Genomic DNA, 20395 nt, shown 5'->3' with positions numbered 1-20395 from the left:
CCTTCTTTAGGTGTTCGGGAAAACAAGGGGATGCTTAGAACATTTATCGGCTTGGGCTGGTGACCTGGGCACACAGTTTAGCTGCTCTAGGCCTTTTTTTTTTTTTTTTTTTTGGATGCACAAGGGCTGTGGTATGAGGTGTTCAACCCCAAGATGTATCACCTTGAAACAGACACTGATGCCACCCATCCCCGAGCTGAAGTGTCAGGTCTGGGCTCACTTGCTGCTTCACCAGGAACAACTCTCCAGTAGGGACAGCTGTAGCTCCAGAGCTGGATGGCTGTCATCATTCCCATCTCTGACCAACTTCTTCCTCTGCCCACGTATGTGTCCCTCTCCTTCTGGGTGTCCTTGATGTCCCCAATCTTCCCTCAACATAAACCCTCCCTGGGTATCTCTCCAGTTCGGATTATGTTTTCATGAAACCTAAGTAAAACCCAAGGTGAAGGGAACCCCCTCAGAACCTATTGAGGAGGCTCCCTGACTGTCTAGGTCCAAGCTATGTACCCCAGGCCTATGAGACATCCCCATATCCAGAAAGACGTTCTCTTCTCAAGGCTCTAGGTTAGAACTGAGTGGTCTAGTTCTCTGACCAGCAAGATTGGTGCCACCCTCTTGTCAAAACTGCTAGCTGCCCGGTTGCCTCTTAGGTTTACTATCTCAGAAATTTGAGATAGAGCCCGGTGGCCTGGATACCTGTACTCTCCCACCACTGAGCCAGGCCAGCGTTTGAGACACAGAGTGCTCCTGGCAAGCGTGTGGGGCCACATACAGGCTGTTGAACTTTCTCTTCAGCAGAAGACCAAGAAGCCATCTTGGAGACCAGTGTGAATTTGGGAAAGTGAAGCCTCTGTCCCTCTATACCTACCCCCACTCCAAACCACACAGGCAGAATTGTAGCCTGTAGGTGTCCTTGTTTCCCATGGTGGACAGATCTCTCAAGGTGCTTTTCCCTCCTCCTGGAACACCCTCCCACCTCTGTATGTGCCCCTCCCACAGCTCCCCTCCCTTTTAAGACTCAGCTGTGTGACATCTTCCCTAAGGTCAAGCACGGTCACTGCCCCTGGTGATTTTATATGTGCTTGTTAGTCTATATTTTGAGTCAGTAGATCGCAGACCCACAGCCTTCTATCTGGTAAACACAAACTTTCTTGTTGAGTGGCTGAGGATCAAGGATTGGGCTGAATTCTCAACACCAAGCACACAGTAGACACTATAAAAACCCATCGTGTAGCTGAGAAACCCGGCAATAGGCACCATAAAACCACGATCTTCCCGCTCACTCCAGAAGGCATCAGAAATCCCAATTGCACCGTAGCAAGTTTTAAGCATCAAGGTAATTGATCAAAATTTATCACCCTGTGTTACACAACATCTTCTCTCTAAGATATAAAATTACCATTTACCATGACTCATTAAGTTAATAATTACCGACCATATGTTTTTATTGCTTCTCCCAAGCTGAGGTGATAAATCACCCTGTAGGTTTGGGTCTGTGTAAATACAATGACTGCCAACTGTGCAGATACGGGCTTTACCGACAGGAAACATGGGACTGAAGTACTGGGCTGAAAACAGCCCCGCCATCCTGCCAGGCCCTGCAATGATGTCTTTGAGTCTGCAGGTCAAAGCTTCTCTACCAGGGCAGTTTGTCATAGCTTGTGGGGAGGGGGTTCTTCTGCCATCTACCAAGTGGGGGCCAGGGATACACAGGAAAACCTCCATCACAGTGTATGATTGGGTCCAACTTGTGCTGTGGCAGGGAAATGATGTTCTAGACCAGCAGTGCCTTCCACCATGCCTGTTATTTTCATCTGTGGTGACTCCTACCATGTATGCTGTTTCCATCTGAGCTTCACGCAAAAACGTAAGCTAGTGCTGTTCTTCAGCTGTAGGTTGGGGCCACGTCAGTGATCAAAGCCTTTGGGCAATGCATAGTTCTCTTCATTTGCCCTGTTTCCAGCCTCAGCTGACTCTCTGGGGACTTTACAGGGTTTGGTTAAGAGAGCTTTTCCAGGGACTGTGGGTTGGGGTGCACGTTCCTTAGGGCTCCCAGGCTGTGTTGTCAGTCTGTCCTTCAGCTTCTTTATTTCCAGTGGTATCTCAAAGTTTCTGATTGCCCTCTGGGCTCTTATGGACCAATTGCATTCTCCCCTATACAGATCTGTATCTGAACTGTGAATATATATGCATTAGTAGGTATAGATAGTTATCTCTACTGTGTCTATGATAGACTGAGGTAGGTAGCTTTTTATTTTTGTCATTCTGTTGGGATTTAGAAGCAAGGGGAGAAGGTAAAAGTATGTTTGCCAGCTGCCTGAAGCACCTAGTTCCTGCAGAGTGAGTTTTCTTTGAAATTTTGTGGTATTTCTGTGGGGGAAAGTTCGGTAGAAATAAGCACAAATCATTTACCGACACATTACCATTTGTAGGCGGGGAACTGACCCAAATAGCTGAAGTACCACAGGTGGTCGAGAAACTGGGGTTTGGTCTTGTCTCTGTGGGTGGCCTCCACATGAAGCTCCCTCCTGAGAGGTGTATGCATGTGTGTTCCTGTTCGTGTGTATGTGTATGTGCATGCAAGTGTGTGTGCAGCCACACTATGTGCATGCATCAGTGTGCACACATGCAGGGGGACCTGTGTGCTGCTTTTTTTTCCTGTTGTAGAACTTTCTCTTTTAGGGGTCTAGTAGCTCCAGATGGGCCTCCTGCCTTACTTAGGTCTCAACTTCAGGCCTCATTTGCCAATAGGTCGCTTCCACATTACAGCTAATTAAAGCGTGCTTATCTCGAAGTTGGGCCTCATTTTCAGAATGATTTAGAACCTTGTTGGAAATGAATCTGATTCCATAGTTAACCCCAGGTCAATCTCATGCATAAATTTCATTGTTGCACCGTGCTGTGTTGAGGATGGACCTGGACTTTCCTGAGAGGAAGGTAGACCCTGGGCTTCAGGGCTTGCTTGTTTATTCTGCAAATATTTGCTGATAGCTCCATGGGTGATTTCAGGAGTCCCCCTCCACCCCCCACGCTTTCTCTGTTTGCTGTACCCACCTGACAGTTAAGTTAACTTTTAATGTGAAGCCAGGTGGTAGATCACACGTGACTGTGAGTCTGATGAAGTACTTGGGTTTGTATACTGGGACTTAGATGCTGGGTAACCTTGAACCTTCTTCTCAGCCTCCTGAACCCCATTTTCCTAATACTATACTCTCACCTCATGTTGGTGTCCAGATCTCTGGGAGATCAGAGCAGTTGTTTTCTAGCTCATTCCTGCTGCTTGGGGCTGCTCAGGTCAGATGCCCCTTGGGAGAGCAGCGAGTATCACCTCTGTCCAGGAGTTTACATCTTCAATAGAGAATGTGAGAAGCCTGCTTTTCACTGGAGCTCCCCCAGGAAGCCTCTTGAAGTCAATGACACATTCAGACCTAACTCACAAGACTAACCCAGGTGAGGCACTTGGCACTGGTGTCCTGGAGGCATTTGTAAGGGGAGCCACAGCTTGCTCCTCTCCGCGGGAGGCATTCTTGTAGCTGTCTGTCCCTTTGGGGTTCCAGAGATAGTGGGACCAGAAAACCTTCTCTGTGCTGTCCTCTCCTCTGGATTTTAGTCTGGGCAGAACAGGGACAAGTGCATCGTGGCAGGTGGTTTGAGAGCCACCTTGCCCTCATAGCCTGCTCTCCACAGCAGCCACGTCTCTTTAGCTGTCAGGGTCCCCACAAGGGGCATAGCACTACAAATGTCACTGTGCTCAGGAAGTCCCACACTATGGCTACTCTATTAGATGTGTGTCATCTGTAGGTAGTTTCTCCTTGACTGGGTGCTAGTCAGCAGCCAGGGGCATTTTTTACTGTAGAGCACACTGACTGAGCATGTGCCAGTAACATTTTGCCCCCAGCAGGTTTGCACCCAGTTCCCAGGATGGGATTTTCTTGCAGCAGGGGGTGGAGTGGTTGATCTTAAACTGTATTTGCTGTCTCATTCATCCAGGGTGGGGTGTGTGTGTGTGTGTGTGTGTGTGTGTGTGTGTGTGTGTAAGCATGTGCATTCAAGAGCATGTATATATGCATATGTATGTAGTTTACAGATACATATGGGTGTGTGGAAGCCAGAGAATGGCATTGGGTGTCTTCCTCAATTGTTCTCCACCTTATCTTTTGAGACAGGGTCTCTCATTGAACCTGGGTCTAGACAAGCTGTCCAAAAAGTCTTGGGGATCCCCCACTCTGTCTCCCGCTCCCCTGTGCTGGGATTACAGGCACACCCAGCTCTTTATATGGTGCTGGGGATCAAACTCAGGTCCACATGCATGGCGGGTGCTTAACCACTGAACCTCAGTCTCCTTTGGAGGGATAAATGAAAGTCCTCAGGATGTGCTGCACATTTTCTGGTTGAGCTCTGTAAGACATACATACATGCACAAAACACATACCCATGAACATACCACACACACATGAATAACACATACACATGAACAAGCATATGCACAAATATACCACACTCATGAGAACCCAGCATACATACATGAACAGCACATACACATGAACACATACCACGCACATATTCACATATTTGTGTACATACATTGATCAAGAAATATGCTTTATCATACTCTCCTGGAGTCATGCCTGGATGGCACACTTGGTAAGAGCTGTGCACTTCTTACTTTTTCCTCATCCATTCACTCCACCGTCCAAACACCGCATCCAGTCCACTGTGTCCACGGCTTTGTGGCAGGTGCAGGTACAGACGGATGAGTCACTTGTGGCCCCTACCCTGTAGGAGCTTCTGTCTTATTGGATATATGACAAGAGTGATTTCAAATGTGCATGCTAAGTTATAATACACTAGGTATGATAACTCAGGATACCATGCGATCACCAGGCCAGGCCATAGACAGATCAGCTTCTCAGACAAGAGGATGTGTGCCTACTCCTGCAAGTGACCAGAGCCTGGGTGGTCACTCCAGGTAGAAGGAAGCAGATGTAAAGGCTGTGAAGGCACAGAGGTGATGGATATAGGCCATGGCGGGGGTGGGGGGGAGCATTTGGAAAGCTATTCATTATTTCCAGGCCTCAGTTTCCCCATCTCCAAAATGGAAGTAGCCGTGTTTGTCTGTTTATGAATTCAATAAGGTAAGAACTCGTGTTTAAGCACCTGGCAGCGTTAACTCGAGTTCCCTTTCCAAATCTCGCTGCAGATGCCCAAGTGCTAGACTGATTTTAAACAAGGTAAGAACCGAATAATAGTCTCAGCATTGTCGTCACACTTCTGGAAGTCACTTTCTGCCCTTTCAGATGGAGACTTAGACAGTGGTGAAAGGCCCTGGGTCCTGTCTTCCAGGATCAGGGTGGCTGTCCTGGAACTCACTATGTAGACCAAGCTGGTCTTGAACTCACAGAGGTCTGCCTGCCTTGATGTTAACAATAAGCCACCATTGTACGGGTCCAGGTGTCTCTAGGATGGTTTTCTGTAGTTAGAGTTTTTTTGTCTGGCCCAGTCAGGACAAATCTCTCTTACCCGTCAGTCCCACAGTCAGTCAGACCCAACTAAAAAGGGAGACACCGCCAGCCGCCGCCATGAAAAGCAACATGTAAAGACATTGGTAAGCCACAAGCCATGTGGCAAAGTATAGACTAACAGAAATGGGTTAATTTAAGATAAAAAAGGTAGATAACAAGCAGCCTGTCATGGCCATACAGTTTGTAAACAATATAAGTCTCTATATGTTTTCTTAGTTGGGTCTGACCGACTGTGGGACTGACGGGTAAGAGAGATTTGTCCTGACTGGGCCAGACAAAAAAACTCTAACTACAGTTTTCTCTCTGGCACCCTGCTTTGTCTTCTACCCATTCACCCCATCGCTCATCTCCTGTTTTTCTGGCTGCCTCCTGCTTTCCAGCCCAGGACCTTCAGCTCTCAAAGCAGTTTAGAGACATTTTCTGTCTAGTGACTGAGTGTTGCATGCTGGGAAGGCTATGGAGCCTTTGTGGAAATCTTTCCTCTGCAGAATCAGATCCATCTATTCTGTGTGCAGAAATGAGTTAGGGCTCAGAGCCACACAACCCCAAAGTGTGTCCTCTTAGAGCTCTGTTTAAACCTCCCTGTGCAGCATCCTCACAGGGTCTAGACACGACCTGCTTTTCAAACCTCACTCCCAGCTACTTTGCATTGAGGCCCAGGCTCCAGGCTCCGTTCTGGGGACACAGTCAGCTCTGCTATTGCCTTCTTTTCATCCCTGCTGAGTGCCTGGCTGTTCTACACCACTGTGCCTGCTGACCTCGCCTGGCATGTTCCAACCTGCATCCTCTTATGGAGATTGGCATTGTCCCCACCCTTCAATCTCAGCTCTAGCCTCTTATTGTACTCTGGTTCCTGACATGGTCACCCTCTTCTCCATCCTGGCCTCTAGTACTTTCCTTTGCTTGACTGTTTCCCTCCGGAGAGTAAATTGTAAGGACCAGTGATTTGGCTCGTGTGTACAGAAACATCTAGCACCTGCACTGTTGTTTGCTACTTAATAAGTGCTCAGTGATATGCTGTGGAAGGAAGAAAGGAGGGAACGAGGCAGATGTTTTCTAGAACTATCCCTATAATGCATCCAGGCTGTGTTTCACCCTCTCTGGGCCTTCCTTACCTCCTTGCCAGGAGAAGCTATGCCTAGAACTCACAAGTATCAACGACAAGTACTGATCTCCTGGCCGTGTCCCACCAGGGACATCTCCAGCTGAGCCAGGGGGAAAGTAGGAATGCCAGTCAGATGGATTTAAGGTAGAAATCCTTGGGTTTAAGGTGGAAATCCTTGGCCTCTGGCTTTGAATTTATGCTTGGCCTCTAAGGCAAGGACCATCAGACCCAGACCCATCTCCCTGTCAAGGTGACCTTGGCTTTGCCAGGAGGGACAAACCCCTCCTTGTTGCTTGGACTGGAGAATCTGGGGCATAGTCAGCCTGGCCTTCAGAGATAAGGATATTTCTCTCTGGTGTGGAAACATTTCTGGTGAGCAAGCAATACTTGTGGGTGGTCTCTGTCCTGAAAAGATGGTCCCCCCTCTTTATTAAACTGTGAATCATGAACATGATATTTTCTACCTAAAATCCTAGCCCACTGAAGATTCCAGAACACTGTTCATGTTGGCCCTTTGCCTTTTTAGGATTCAGTGCTGCCCCATCCTGGTCTATCAGAGATGTCCTGTTCTTGTTTTTCCCTCTGGAAACAGTGTGTCATTTACCGTGTCACTGTATCTATCAGTGGACTCTGTCCCTCCCTTCCCACCCCTCTTGAGTAACAGCTTCATAGAGGACTCTGAAGGAGCTGTCTGTGTCAGTTGATAGAATGTCTAGCACTATAAAGTCTTAGACTCCATGCCCAGCACCATATAAACCAGCTGAGGTGGTGCATACTTTGAGTCCCAGAACTTGGGGTGTGGAAGCAGGAGGGTCAAAAGTTCATGGTTATCCTAGGCTAAACAGTGAGTTTGATGCCAGCCTGGGCTACATGAGACTGTCTTTAAAAAAAAAATAGAAGAGTGTGTGGCATATTTACAGCTCCTGATTTTTGTTAGCATGTTATTTTTCTGTGTGTATGCCATGTATGCACGTGTGTGGGCATGTGGATTGTCTGTCCTCACCTTCCACTTTGTTTGATACTGGATCTTTGTGTTGCTTGCTACTGCTGGCCCACAGACTTCTAGGGATTCTCTTATCTGTCTTCCCTCTCACACCCTAGGAGCACAGGAGTTGCAGACACACACTACTGTGCCCACCTTTACATAGATTCTGGGGACTCAAACTCAGGTCTTTTGGCTTGCTCAGCAAGCATTTATATATATGGAGCCATCTCCCCAGCCCCTGGCATGCTATTTCCAAAAGGGTTGACTATATTCACCAGCAGCAGAGGAAAGTGCCCATTTTATTGTGCCCTCTGCACACAGCTCATTATCTTCTGACAAACCTTCAATTGTGCAGACACCTCCTGCCTGGTCTGCCTAACATGCAGACCCCAGGTCTTTGTGGTGTGGAATTATACAGATTTCAGTGAAAGAGCTAGGTTTGCCATTGTGGTCTGATCTGTTTTTTTTTTTTTTTTTTTTTTTTTTTTTTAATGCCTGGGGTAATATCCTCAATCAGAGGGCAAATAGAAGCAGGGAAAATCGGTAATAAAAAATGAATTAGGGTGATTAGCAAAGGTGAGTGCTTCCCTCCTCAGGCGACAGGCAGAGTTGACGGAGCTTTGCAAGGTGGCTCCTGTCCAAACACACAGCTGGATTACTGCAACCTCTAGGCCGGCCCTGGGGTCTGTTCCGCACATAGGAGTCTGGTATTGCATTTAGTTTGCAAAGGTCACGGGTACCCCTCGGAGGGGGATCAACCCCTGGTGGGTTGGATTGGGGTCTCCAAAGAGGGGTTACTTTCCCTTTCCCCCATTTTCATTTCAAGCCAAGATGAGGACCTCTTCCCTTGGAGCAGACTCCTGTGGGCCTGGTCTCTTCAAAAGGCTTTAATTGACTAATGCAAACATCCGGTCTCCACAGCACTGTGGGTTTCCTGAGAGCCAGGGTGCTTGGTGTCCTCAAATGGGACTTTGGTGGGACTGTGCCTCAAGGATTATGCATTGAATTTTAGAAGACACCAGCACTAGCTGGGCTAGTTCCTCTATGGCTGAAAAGAGGCAGAGTTTTGGGGAGTGAGGAAGGTGTACAGGAAAGACGTGAAACTTTCATCTGGGTAGTGGTGGGATTTGCATCCACACAGGGTAAGAGGAACCCTGAACATCACACAGCAGGCTGATCTTACATCAGCTCACGGTTCCCTACAGTGGGATGATGGTGATGAGCCCCACGGTGGAGAGCCTATTAAAATGCAGGTTCTGAGGCAGCAGGTGGGGTGGGGCAGCCTAGGACTCTGCATTGCTAAGGTCTGGAGCAGCTGGTCTCAAGCTCACTGACCCTTCAACCCTTTAACACAGTTCCTCATGTTGTGGTGACCCCAACGATAAGATGACTTCCATTGCTACTTCATAACTCTAATTTTGCTGCTGTTATGAATTGTAATATACACGTCTGATGTGCAAGATATCTGATATGTGACTTCAAAGGGATCTCAACCCACCGGTTGAGAACTGCTGGTCTGGAGGCTGCTGGAGGTGTGTGTGTGTGTGAAATGTTGTAATTCCTGGAATCAGAGTCCAACCCAGGAGCTCTGGGAGATGCCACTGATGAGGAGAGCTCTCAGGAGAAGGGGTGTGGCCTCAGTTTGAGCCATACTTTGGCTTGGTCCTCCTGTGCTCTGGATCTGCTCTGGATTGGCCAGTGTCCACATCACTAGTGCTGAGATTACAGGTATGCACCACCATGTGCTCAGCTTTTTGTGTGGGTGCTTAGGTTTGAACTCAGGTTTTCATGGCTGCACACACTTGACATTCACTGACCTTTGCTATTTCCCAAGCCCCTCTACTAATGGGTTTTGCTCAGATATGCAGAGCTTTTCGTCCATGTAAAGGATCAGTTGAACCAATAGGAAACGAGGCTGGAGAACCTGTTTACCTGGACAGTACAAGCCAGGGCTGCAAGGGGCTGGCGCCCTGGAACTGAGTTGCAGGGCAGTGAGGCTGAGTGTGGTTAGAGTTCCATCTGGAGAAATGATAGGCTCTGGCCTTGAAGACAAGTGGGCCTCGTCCATGCTTTTAAATGGGAACAGTGGGTGTTGAGTCCCTTTCGTTATTTCCTTTGCAAGAGAACTGATTGGCCGTAAATCAAGAGGGTCTTTTGAGGATGCACACCAGCATGAGGAGGACCAGATATAGGACAAGGATGAGGGGGCCAACAAAGGGTGATGGTGAGTGCCTGCAGTGTGTGGTGCACCTGAGGTATAGGCTTTGGAGGAGAGTCATCCAGGACTCAGCAGCCACAGTATCCCTGTGGGCCTGGGCTCTAGACAGAGCCCCAGAAGCTCAAAGGGGTTTCAGTCACTTCCCCCACGTGTACTCTGTTCAATGGAAGCTCACAGCTTCTCAGCTCTTACAGGTGCTGACAGAGACATCACAATATTGTGAAATTAGACGCTCGAAGCTGACTTCATTACCAGCTTACCTGGCGACGTAGCAGCCGCCTTAGCACGACAGTTGGGTGTGACAGAGCTAAAATTGAACTTGGCAATTACCGTTCCTGCGAGGTTCTCAGTGCTCTGAAAAGAAGGTTCCATGGAAATCAGCCTTAGTAATCACAGGGTTTAAAATTAGTTCGTTACTATTAAGGGTGCACCGTCAGCAGAGGAGGCTTCGTGTGGCAAGGGACAGGGGCGGGGCCAGGTTTGGGCAGCCTGAGGTACTGTGGACACACCTGCTCTGGTGCGTTCCTTCTCAATTAGTTCCAGTGTTGATGCTCAGGGCCGCTGTAGTCTCTTGCCTGAACTGTCCCTTCTCCTGCCTCTGCTTCCTCAGCCCTGGTGTTTTCTTTAAACCTTCAAGGGGCTTTCCTGAGTCTCTCCATGGGACATGATCCAGGGAGAGCTCCATTCTGGATTCCTGATCAGAGGAAAAAGCCATGAGACATGGTTGAAGGTTCCTTACTCTTCTATGGGATTTCTTTTCTGAAGCTCTGTCTCTTTGTCTCTGTCTGTCTCTGTCTCTGTCTCTGTCTCTGTCTCTGTCTCTCTCTCTCTCTGTGTGTGTGTGTGTGTGTGTGTGTGTGTGTGTGTGTGTTCTGGGGAATCCCAGTCTAACTCAGGTCCTCATGTTTGCAAAGTAAACAGTTTAGTGACTGAGCCATCTCCCCAGTGCCTTTCCTGAAGTTTTTGTGGATTGTCTCATCATGTCCCGATTTCTGTAGATGAAAACAGTGCAGGGCCCAGGTATGCTCATAGTGGGTCATGGGAAATCTCTGCAGAGTGGCCTGGCTGCATGCTGGATCCTTGTGAAAGGGGAGACAGAAATTCAAATCTGTGATGGGCCTCATCTTCCTCACCTGTACAAGACAGAGACTTGCGCGGTGCAGGTGTCAGGGTGAGCCTCGTGGGGGCTGTCATTCTTAAGTGGTATTTACAAACCACCTATTTTGTACCAGGCACCAGACCAGACTCTTCCCATGGGTAATACCTGCACACTAACCCCAGGAAGGGGTGATTATTCCTGTCTTCACATTAGGGAATGAAGGCTCAGAGAGGTTTCTGAACAAGGAAGTGTAGGGCCAAAAATTCGAACCCAGGAGAACTGGCCCCCGCACCAGGCCATGGTCCCCTCCCCTTACTGTGGAAATGAACCCCACCACCACCACCACACTCCCCCACACACTTACACATTGTAAGATGTCGCTAGGGTTCTAGAGAGGAAGGCAGATATGGAAATGTCTTCCCAGCAGGCCACAGCCCCTCCACAGGAAGCTGAGTCATCTCTCTCTGTGACTCTGTTTTGAACCATTACCATGCAGCAGCCTAGTAATCTGAAAACCAAGTGTCTAAAACAAAAACGCTTGGGGCCTGCAGGTGTGAGGCACCTCCTGGTTCCATGCCAGCTGCTCCTCTAGCCAGCCCTGGGTGCCTTGGCCATGTTTTCAATGCTATGAGAGCAATGGACCTGGAATGGAGTTGACCCACACTGACAAAGTGCACCTTGTCAGGGAAGCCTCAGCATCCAGCCTGCTGTGGTAGGAGGATACCCTCCCCAACCATGTCCGGCCCTGTTGCTGGCACATTCGAGGTGTGTAAATCATGGCTGGGAAGCTCACTATCATCTTTGCACTGTGTGGAACTGTACCCAGAATCCTGCCTCCCAGCAAGCGTGGTAGAACCCAGTCCAGAGACCTCATCATGGCCTCAGCCCTGCAGAATGATGCCATTCCCTGCAGATGGAGTGTCAGGAGGGAATTTTAAGACTGGGAGAAGAGTGTAGCAAGAACTTCCCGGAATTATCCCAGGCCAACTCACCTCAGCCTCTTCAAATACATCCACTTTCTTTAACCATATTGTCCCGGGCAGTTAGACCTAAGATTTCTTTTGTTTACAATCCTGCAAAAGCAACCAGGTTTGGTGGCCCCTGTCTATAAGGGAAGCAGGTAGGAGAATTGTGAGTTTGAGGCCAGCCTGGGCTACAAAGTGAGGCTCTGTCTCAATACAAACCAATACCTAAACCAAAACAAAACAGAGCAAGTGATGTAAAAGCAGTATGTGCTGAGAGGCTGGGGACCCATCCTAATGACTACTTTCAGCCCAGCAGCCAATCTGTCACCTGAGATACTCGACCCTAGTGCCTGGAAGTGTACTGAACTGTTGAAGGCAGCCTGGGCTAAGCTGTGGCATCTGCAGTAGGGTTTTGATTTAGGATATTTTCAGTTTACTGTGGACTTAGCAAGATGTATTTCTGTAAGTCAAGCCTGTGTACCCCGACTCTGCTCCTTGTTCAAATCCCTCCGAGTGTGCATGCATGTATGTGCATGTGTACTTAGAGGACAACTTGAGTGTTGTTCCCAGGTGCTATCCACTTTTTTTTTTTTTTTAGACAGGATCTCTCATTAGCCTGAAGCTCACTGATTAGACTAATCTAATTGGCCGATGAGCCCCAGGGATCTGCTTGTCTCTGCTTCTCCAGTGAGGGGGATGGAACTTTTTACCATGTAGGCCTGCACCCAGTTGTGCCAGGCAGTTTCTAGGGATTGAATTCACATACTCATGCTTTCTTAGCACACTCGTCACCAGCTAAGCTGTCTCCAGAGCCCTGTATCCCATCTTGAATGACAGCTGAAGCCCTCATTCCCTGGATTACCCCAAGGCCTTAGTTTGAGGAGTCGAGATTTTGTACCTACATGTGTGAGCAAGAATGCCTTGGAGGGTGGAGACAGGATCCTGTTCACTTTCTGCCTCAGCCTGGGAATGCTGATCTCCACAGCACGGTGGGTGGACAGAGAGAGCAGAAGAGGTATTGAGTGGCCCAGTGATGACTGCTGAAGAATGATGGCTGACTTTTACCCTCACCCTTTCACTGTGACAGTTACACATCACACTTAGCAGAGCCTGGCTGCTGAAGAGCAAGTTCACTGCTATTTGGTAAGAAACATGTGCTCCTTTCCACTTCAACAAATGCTGTTTATTTTTTCCTGACTGCATAACATTTTACTGAACGGAAAGCCATGCTTTAAAAAACTCATCCTGTATCTGAGGACTACGCGATCATTTCCATCTTATTATAAATAATGATACAATGACTATCCTAATTCACATGAACTTGGGCCTGGACAGTTCTTCACCACCTCAAGTTTATGTAAATATTTGTGGATGGCTTCTTTTTTATTTTTCATATGTATGGGTGTTTTGGCTGTGTGTACGTCTGCACCATGCATGTGCAGTGCCCATGGAGGCCAGAAGAGGGCACCAAATTGCCTGGAACTAGAGTTAAAGATGATTGTGAGCCACTGTGGAGGTGCTGGGACTAGAACCTGGGTCCTCTGGAAGAGCAGCCAGTGCTCTTAACCACTGAGCCATCTCTCCAGCCCCAACAAATAGTTTCTTGTACCGTTAAGCCTTAATATGCTTTAACACGCTCAGTGCATCTATGCAATTTTTATTGGTCTTTATATCGTAGTACAAATTTCTCACCTCCTTTTCCTTCAGATGGGCCCCATGTGCTTGGCTTTGACCTTAGAGGGATGGTTGTGTGTTCTCGGTTTTGAGTGCTTGCTAGGTATCAGGCCTTGTCTAGGAGCCGGACCTACAGGTGACTAAGACAGATAGTCCCAAGCAGCTTGGAGATCAGAGTCACGTGGGGGAAGACAGTCAGTAAATACAGAAATGTAACTGCCAGAATTAAGGAAGCGTGCTATGGGAGTGCAGCTCCGTGCTGGAGAGAGCAGAGCGGCTCCCTCAGGAAGGAGGTTCTCGGAGTGGATTTGGAAGGGTGGGCAGGGCTGGGGAAGAGCATTGTGGCCAAGGGAACAGCAGGAGAGAGGTGCAAAGTCACAGAAGCTGGACCCTGCTCATCCCTTCTCCCTGCAGCTCCCTCCTGCTCACTCTGGACGCTGGCCCCTGTATCACCTGGCTCTGCTGTGCCCTGGCCCTTGTCTGTCACTTAGCTGATGGTTGTTACCAGTGTCGTGGATCCCCATTGCTCTTCTTTCTCGGGCCTGGGAACATAGCTCTGACAGCACTGTTGCTGCTGAACTGCTGTGCCCCCCAAACAGCCCACCGGTGTTAACAGCACCAAGCACACTTCATGGCACCTAGTAAATACCACTCTCCCCCATTCTATAGGTAGAGAAACTGAGGCCCAGGGAAGTCGGCTGTCCCAGGCAGCAGAGCTAGAATTCAAACCCAGCTCCCTTCTAGAGTCCATATTCTTCATGGAGCCCTAATTGAGCTGTGTTTACATGAAAGCTAATGAGATTAGGAGGCAGTCCAGAGGGCCTACCCCCATCCAAGCCTCATTTCGGTGTAATGGGTAACACTGGCCCCTTGGCCTCACTTCAGCAAGGATGATTAACCAGGGAGATTTCCATGTTTGTATTTTGTTACATATGTAACAATTGCCTGTGCAAAAGAAAAAAAAAAAGACAGAAGCAGCATCTGAGTCCTTTCCTCCTGCTCTGCGGGTAACCACAGCTAACAGCCTGTACTCTGACAAATGTCAATTCAAGTGCAAGTTCCTCCACCCTGACGAGTGCATGCACACATGTACACATGCCACACACATAAACATGCACACACCCGCAAACACACATGTGCACACACACCTGCCCATACAGAGTTCGTATTTTTTATAAAAACAGGACCATGCCCTTCACTTTCTCTCTCAACCAGTTCCAAATTGGCACCCGCAGACAAGCCCGTTCACCCTAGTCCATAGAAGGATGTGTCTCGTGTATTCAACCAGCTCTGGCTTCAGACGTTCATCCTGTCTCAGGTTTGCGTAATGAGCATCCTCCGGCATGCCTGTGTGTGGGATGCAGGTATTGCCACAGCGTGGATGCTCAGGAGTCTAATTGCTGAATGAAAGGTGTGCAGATTTTGCACCTTGACAGGTGCTGCCAATTTGCCTTCTGAAGGGCCTTCCGGTGCAGCGACTTCTCCCAAGCAGCACGCCTCTGAAGCCAGGGCTGCCTGCTCTTCTGCTCCCGGAGCCCTGGCGTGGTGCTCCAAACATGTGGGCCCAAATTGGGATAGAAGATGGATCTGGATCAAAGAGGTTAAATAACAGGTTTTTCCGTTTCACCTTGTAGGACCGGGATGGGGGGCGGGGGTGCCGGGCCTCCAGCCAATAGAGGACCAAGAGTCGTCGGGAGGGCTTATAAAGCTGCTATTTCTGGCATTTTTTTTTCTCTTTCTCTGCTGATTATGCAGCAGCATCTCGCAGAGGCTGTCACGGGCGCGTTCTCTCGCTGCCTGGGCTTCTGTGGAATGAGGCTCAGGCTCCTTCTCTCAAGACCCTGGTGCATTGCAGGTGCGTGTCTCTGCAGAAGGTAAGCAGCGCTGTCCGCTGCTTCAGGGGTAGAGGTGCTCAGGCAGGCTCTGTAGGGTCAAGATGGGTGATGCTGGATCCTGGGTGGGGCCAGGCAGGAACTGGTGCCTGCCACGTTCTGCAGTGAGTTGCTGTGCAGGGTCCAGGGGCCTGGCGATGACTCTTCCTCTCTGATAAGAAATTCTGCGGGCAGCTGGCATTGGCTCTGCTGAATAGGATTAGCCATGAGTCTTGATGCCCAGGACACTCAGGGAGCATTCGCTCCTTCATGTATTCCTTCATGCATTCATACATATATTTATGTATTTATTCATCTTGCGTTCAGCTCACATATAGCCGGCCTAGCCAGATGTAGGTGTTTGTTGGGGTTGGGGGGGGACTGGATTGGGAAGGGGTCTTGCTGACTTGGACAAGAAACAGTGAGAGTGGTGGTGACGTCCCCGTGCCATGTAAGGACCTAGAAGACACTGCGCTGGGAGGTAGGAGGGGATTTTCTGAGAAAGGGATGTGGTGCAGCTAAACATGGTACCAGGAATCAGATTTTGGAGATGGAGACACAATCAAAATTCTCCCCTCATTTAGTAAAGGCCACCTTTCCTCTTGTCAAGAAAGGGTCTAGGAAACCAGCCCCTGGGATCTCCATGGCCTCCCTTTCGGAGAAGAGAAGCGGTGATGAGGAAAGGGATCCATCACGGCCCCCAGGGTGAATGCACAATGTAGCAGGTGAAAGAGGCTCCTATCAGTGGCATTTCCCAGCAGCCCCTAGGGAGGAGGCTGTGGGGGGGGGGGGGGGGTGCTCATTGCTATTAACAGTGCTATACCTAGATCATAGGCCTGATCCTTCTGGCACTCTCATTTCCACGGTCATTGTTGGGGATCTGGTTTCATGCATGTGCATCCTAGAAATGGAAGGTGACAGCTCAGGCCCATGTCCCCTCATGTGGAACATTAGGGGAGCATAGAGAGACCAGGAATCGGCATCCCTCATGCCTCCTGAGAGCATCCTTCCTAATCCCCATAGAGTCACCAAGAATTTTCTGAGACACTGGGCCCGGCACTGCCTGGGGAAGGTTGCACAGCCAGCTGGCCAGGGCAGGAATAGCCATGGGTGTCTGCCAAGCAATGGGGCCTGGGTTAGTGACCACATTCAAATCCTAGCTCCAACTTAAGTAGTCTGTGACATGGCATGGGCTCCTCAAGCAGCCTGAGTCTCAGTGTCCACACCTGCAAAATGGGCATTGGCATTTTCCCTGTGATGGTATGTCCATATATGTGTGCTGCAGATAGCCATGCACACATTGCTCATACTTGGCCCAGCAGCTATAAGGGCCTCCATCCATGTTGGAGGGATGGATGGTCCAGGATGACTCAGCTGGGGAAGAGGCCAGGGTGCCTGGTCAGGCACGTGCTCTGGTGCATGTACATATGACCAGAGAGTCTCTTTGTGTGTCTAGAGTGTCTATTGTGTTCTGTGTGGGGCTGGCTGAGAGAAATTGCTCTGGTCATCCCCATAGCTTCCCCTATGGGGAAGGGAGGGCACTATGAGACTTGTTGCCCCCTGGAACCAGCATTGGCCCTTCGCTGAACTCTTCTTACACAGCTTTCTGAAGACTGGTAGGCAACCTAATGTTGGGATCTTATAGGGACAGGCAACCAAGTCACCAGCTGCTGGTTGTCACCTGTGTGTTGGGAGTCTGGGCTGGATATAGAAAATGGCATAGGAAGCAAGAGTGTTCAGTCCATGCAGACTTCCTGTCAGGAACAGAAACTGAGCATAGATCTAGGACCTGGCTTGGAACAGGTCTCCTTTCCATGGGATCACTGTGTGACCTCAGGCAGGTCACTTTGCCTCTCTGATCCTACAGAATGCCAGGTTAAGAGGATGACAAGGGACAAGAGATGCAGAGCCTAGTGTGGTGCTTTATGAATAGAAATGCCACCACTTCCTAGGGAAGGGACCCAGGGAGCTTTGCACAGGGCTCAATGTCCGTTGCAGACTGGCATTGAGGCTGGCTCCCTCTTATATGAAGAAGGAAGGTGGCCGGAGCATGGATTCTAGCCTTTATGTCATCCCCAGGTGAGCTCCTCAGAGAAATAATCCCAGCAGCTCCCACCAACTGCTCCTGTTTGCCACACTGGCAGTCACTGGTGTGAGGGTATTGTTCGGGTGGGCTTGCTACTAGAGATTAACTTCCTGTCTGAGACCCATAGGGTCCCCAGTGCCCTTCTCAGCTGCCTTCTTTAGGGACCAACCTATCATTACTGAGATCAGGTACTGAGGTGGGGTACCATTGGAGGAGGCAGCTCAGGCCCAGCTGTGGCTGCCTCTGTGACCCCACAGGGGCCTGAAAAAAAAAAAAAATCACAGGTGGATGGATTCCTGCCTCTCTTGGGCACTGGGAGGCATTTTCTAGGGAGGCCACCATATTTTCTAGCTAGGAGATCCATGCCACTCCCTTACCTCTGAGGAGCCCCTGAGGCCGCTCATGAAGGGTATGAGCATGGACTGTGAGCCAACACCCTATAGGGCTCATCCTGGAGGAGACAAGGCTAGGGGCAGCCCTCTCTTGATTCACCCCTACTATGCCCTCCATCTCACCCATCGTAGTGACTATCACTGCCCGCTGGAAACTTGGGCACAGACCTGGACACAGCATGACCCATTTTCTACCCTGCTGTAGCCCACATGTCCATGTTGCTGGCTGTCCCTTCAAAGCTCCATCATCTGCTGCCTGGGTGACTTCAGGAGCCTCCTGTCCTGTACTTTCCCATTAGAATCTGCCCTCCCTGCAGCCAGCTCAGTGAACTGCTTAATGTGTCCGTCCCTCCCATGGACTCTTGGCAGCTGCCAGCTGCCCCTCCACACCACGGTGTCTACCTCAAAACCTCACCTGCCTGCCTGGGCCTCATCCGCTTCCACACTCATGGGTTTCTGCCTCCTCCAGGATCCTGTCTGACGGTCCCTATCCTCCTTCCCCAGCCAGGCTGCTCTGCCTCCTACTTCTTAAATCTTCAGGCTCCTGTGTCCGTGGTAGGTTTCCTTTAGACCTCCAACTCCCGCTAATCTGCAGAGCTGACCAGGACATCAAGGCTTTGCCAAAGCCTTCTCTGATTGTCCCTCTGTGCAAGTTGTAGTTCCCCAAGGATCACTGTGGGGCTCTGGAGGACCTCATCCATGGCTAATGCACATTTATTTTCCTACCTGCTGTACGTTTCTGCTTAGGATGCACTCACATAGGCAGGGCATGCAAAGAATGCCCTGCAATAGTAAGTCAGGCCCCATAGACAGACCCCTTGAAAATCACTAGTCTGTGGTTGATGTGGCTGTGTGGCCTCACCTCTCTGAGCTTACAGTGTCATGAGGATCAATAAGATGTCATGTCTCTTCTGCTTGCTGGGCCTAATTATTCCCCTAGGACACTTGGAACATCCCAATGACCCTTTCCATTTGCTCCAAGCAGAGAAAACTTGAAGAGGGGTCAGGCACATTAGCCCTCAGTGTCCCACACAGAAGCATGTGCCAAAGGACCCTAAACAGGGGCAAAAATAGCAGCCACCAGGGTACCCTGTGATGCGGAAGCCACAGAGGAAGCCGCAGGCCAGGCGGATGCCAGCTGCCTCGAGGGGATGAGGTTCCTCGGATGTGCTAGCGAAGCATCCTCATGCCTGCCCTTGCCTGCTCCTTCAACCACAGCATCAGATAAGCCTGTGGACAGCTGTTGGCTTCCTCCCTGGGGAGGGTAATCGCAGTGCCATCTGTGGGCGTGCTTTGCCTCCTATCATCTTTCTGGCCTCTACCCGCTTCCCCTGCCTTTTCTGCCCACCGTGACGTCCCTTTGCTGACCAAAGCGACACTTGCCCACTCCCATGTGAAGGCCTTGTTCTGGCTGCTGAGCAGCGTGGATGCCCTAGGCTGCTACCATCTTGGCTTCCTCCCACCCCTCCAACCACCGTCCATCTTTCTGTAACTTCATCCTAAAAGTCCAGTTTGACTGGCTTAAATGGAATTCTCCTGATCCCCTCACTTGCTCACTGCCTTCCTTCTGTGTGTACAGCCTTCCAATGTGTTGTGTGAGCCACTTGTCATTTCTGAGGATGATGGATGGTTTCCCCAGCCCAGGACAGTAAGCCCCAGTGGCCTTTGTTCACTACTAATCCCTAGATGCTCATATATTCTTTCAGTTCATGGACACACATGGGTATGAAGAACCATGGGGAGAGGCCCAAGCTGGGTCTGGTGTGTTTTCAGGGGCTTTAGGACTGAGGGCTGGACTCATTGTCTTTGGGGACTCTGGCATCAGGATTTTATTAGCCTTGAACAGAAGTCCCTGATGCCCCTGAAGTGACAGATGTCTGGGTCCGGAGACGGTTCTGGAATCTACATGGTACCTTGCAAGAATTGTGACCCTTAGAGTTGTGAGTTTGGCTTTGTCCACTTGCTTTTGAGAGAGGGTCTTGCTATGTAGTCCAGGTTGACTTCAAACTCTCCATTCTCCTGCCTCAGCCCTCCATGTGCTGGAATCACAGGAGTAACACTGTGCCCGACCCATGGGTTTGGTTTTGGGACCACACTACTCTGGTTCAAATCCCAGCTCTCCCACTTCTAGCTGTGTGACAGTCACCTCTACCTCTGCATGTCAGTTTTCGTGCCTGTTCAGTGAGCAATGATTCTGACCTTGATTAATTTGCAGGATTATGTATCAGCTCTGTGAAGTCCTTGCCTTGTAGTAGATGGTCAGTAAGAGGCAGTTTGTTAAACTCAGAGTGTCTTAGGCTGAGTTATGCCTTAGTAACAGAGCCCCCAAACCTTAGTCATTTATCACAAGGATAATTTATTGATATTTTTGGTGTTTCATTCACCCCCATTTCCTCTTTGATCACACCCACTCCTTCGTCTCAATGAGTAGTATGGTATATTTTTGCATCTCCCACATGTCCATGGCAATCAGCAGAG

The 20395-nt window shown here is 49.6% G+C and overlaps 1 protein-coding gene across 9 annotated transcripts in view; it reads left to right on the top strand.

Annotated features, from left to right (window-relative positions):
* The window catches only part of Tox2 (TOX high mobility group box family member 2), a 135724-nt gene that overhangs the window by 7951 nt on the left and 107378 nt on the right, over nt 1–20395 (top strand). The window contains exon 1 of one of the 9 annotated variants that reach the window (XM_036183771.1): nt 14992–15168. The exons of 6 other annotated variants lie outside the window; for them this stretch is intronic. The gene's annotated coding sequence lies outside the window, so the exon portion shown is untranslated. Of the gene's footprint in view, nt 1–14991; nt 15169–15297; nt 15443–20395 lie in introns of those variants that run through there. 2 more of the 9 variants (XM_036183773.1, XM_036183769.1) reach the window with 2 other exon arrangements.

Source organism: Onychomys torridus, chromosome 4 (genome assembly GCF_903995425.1).
Source record: "Onychomys torridus chromosome 4, mOncTor1.1, whole genome shotgun sequence".
Lineage (NCBI taxonomy): Eukaryota > Metazoa > Chordata > Mammalia > Rodentia > Cricetidae > Onychomys > Onychomys torridus.
The sequence above is the reverse complement of the archived record's forward strand: the minus strand, read 5'-3'. Positions and strand labels throughout refer to the sequence as shown.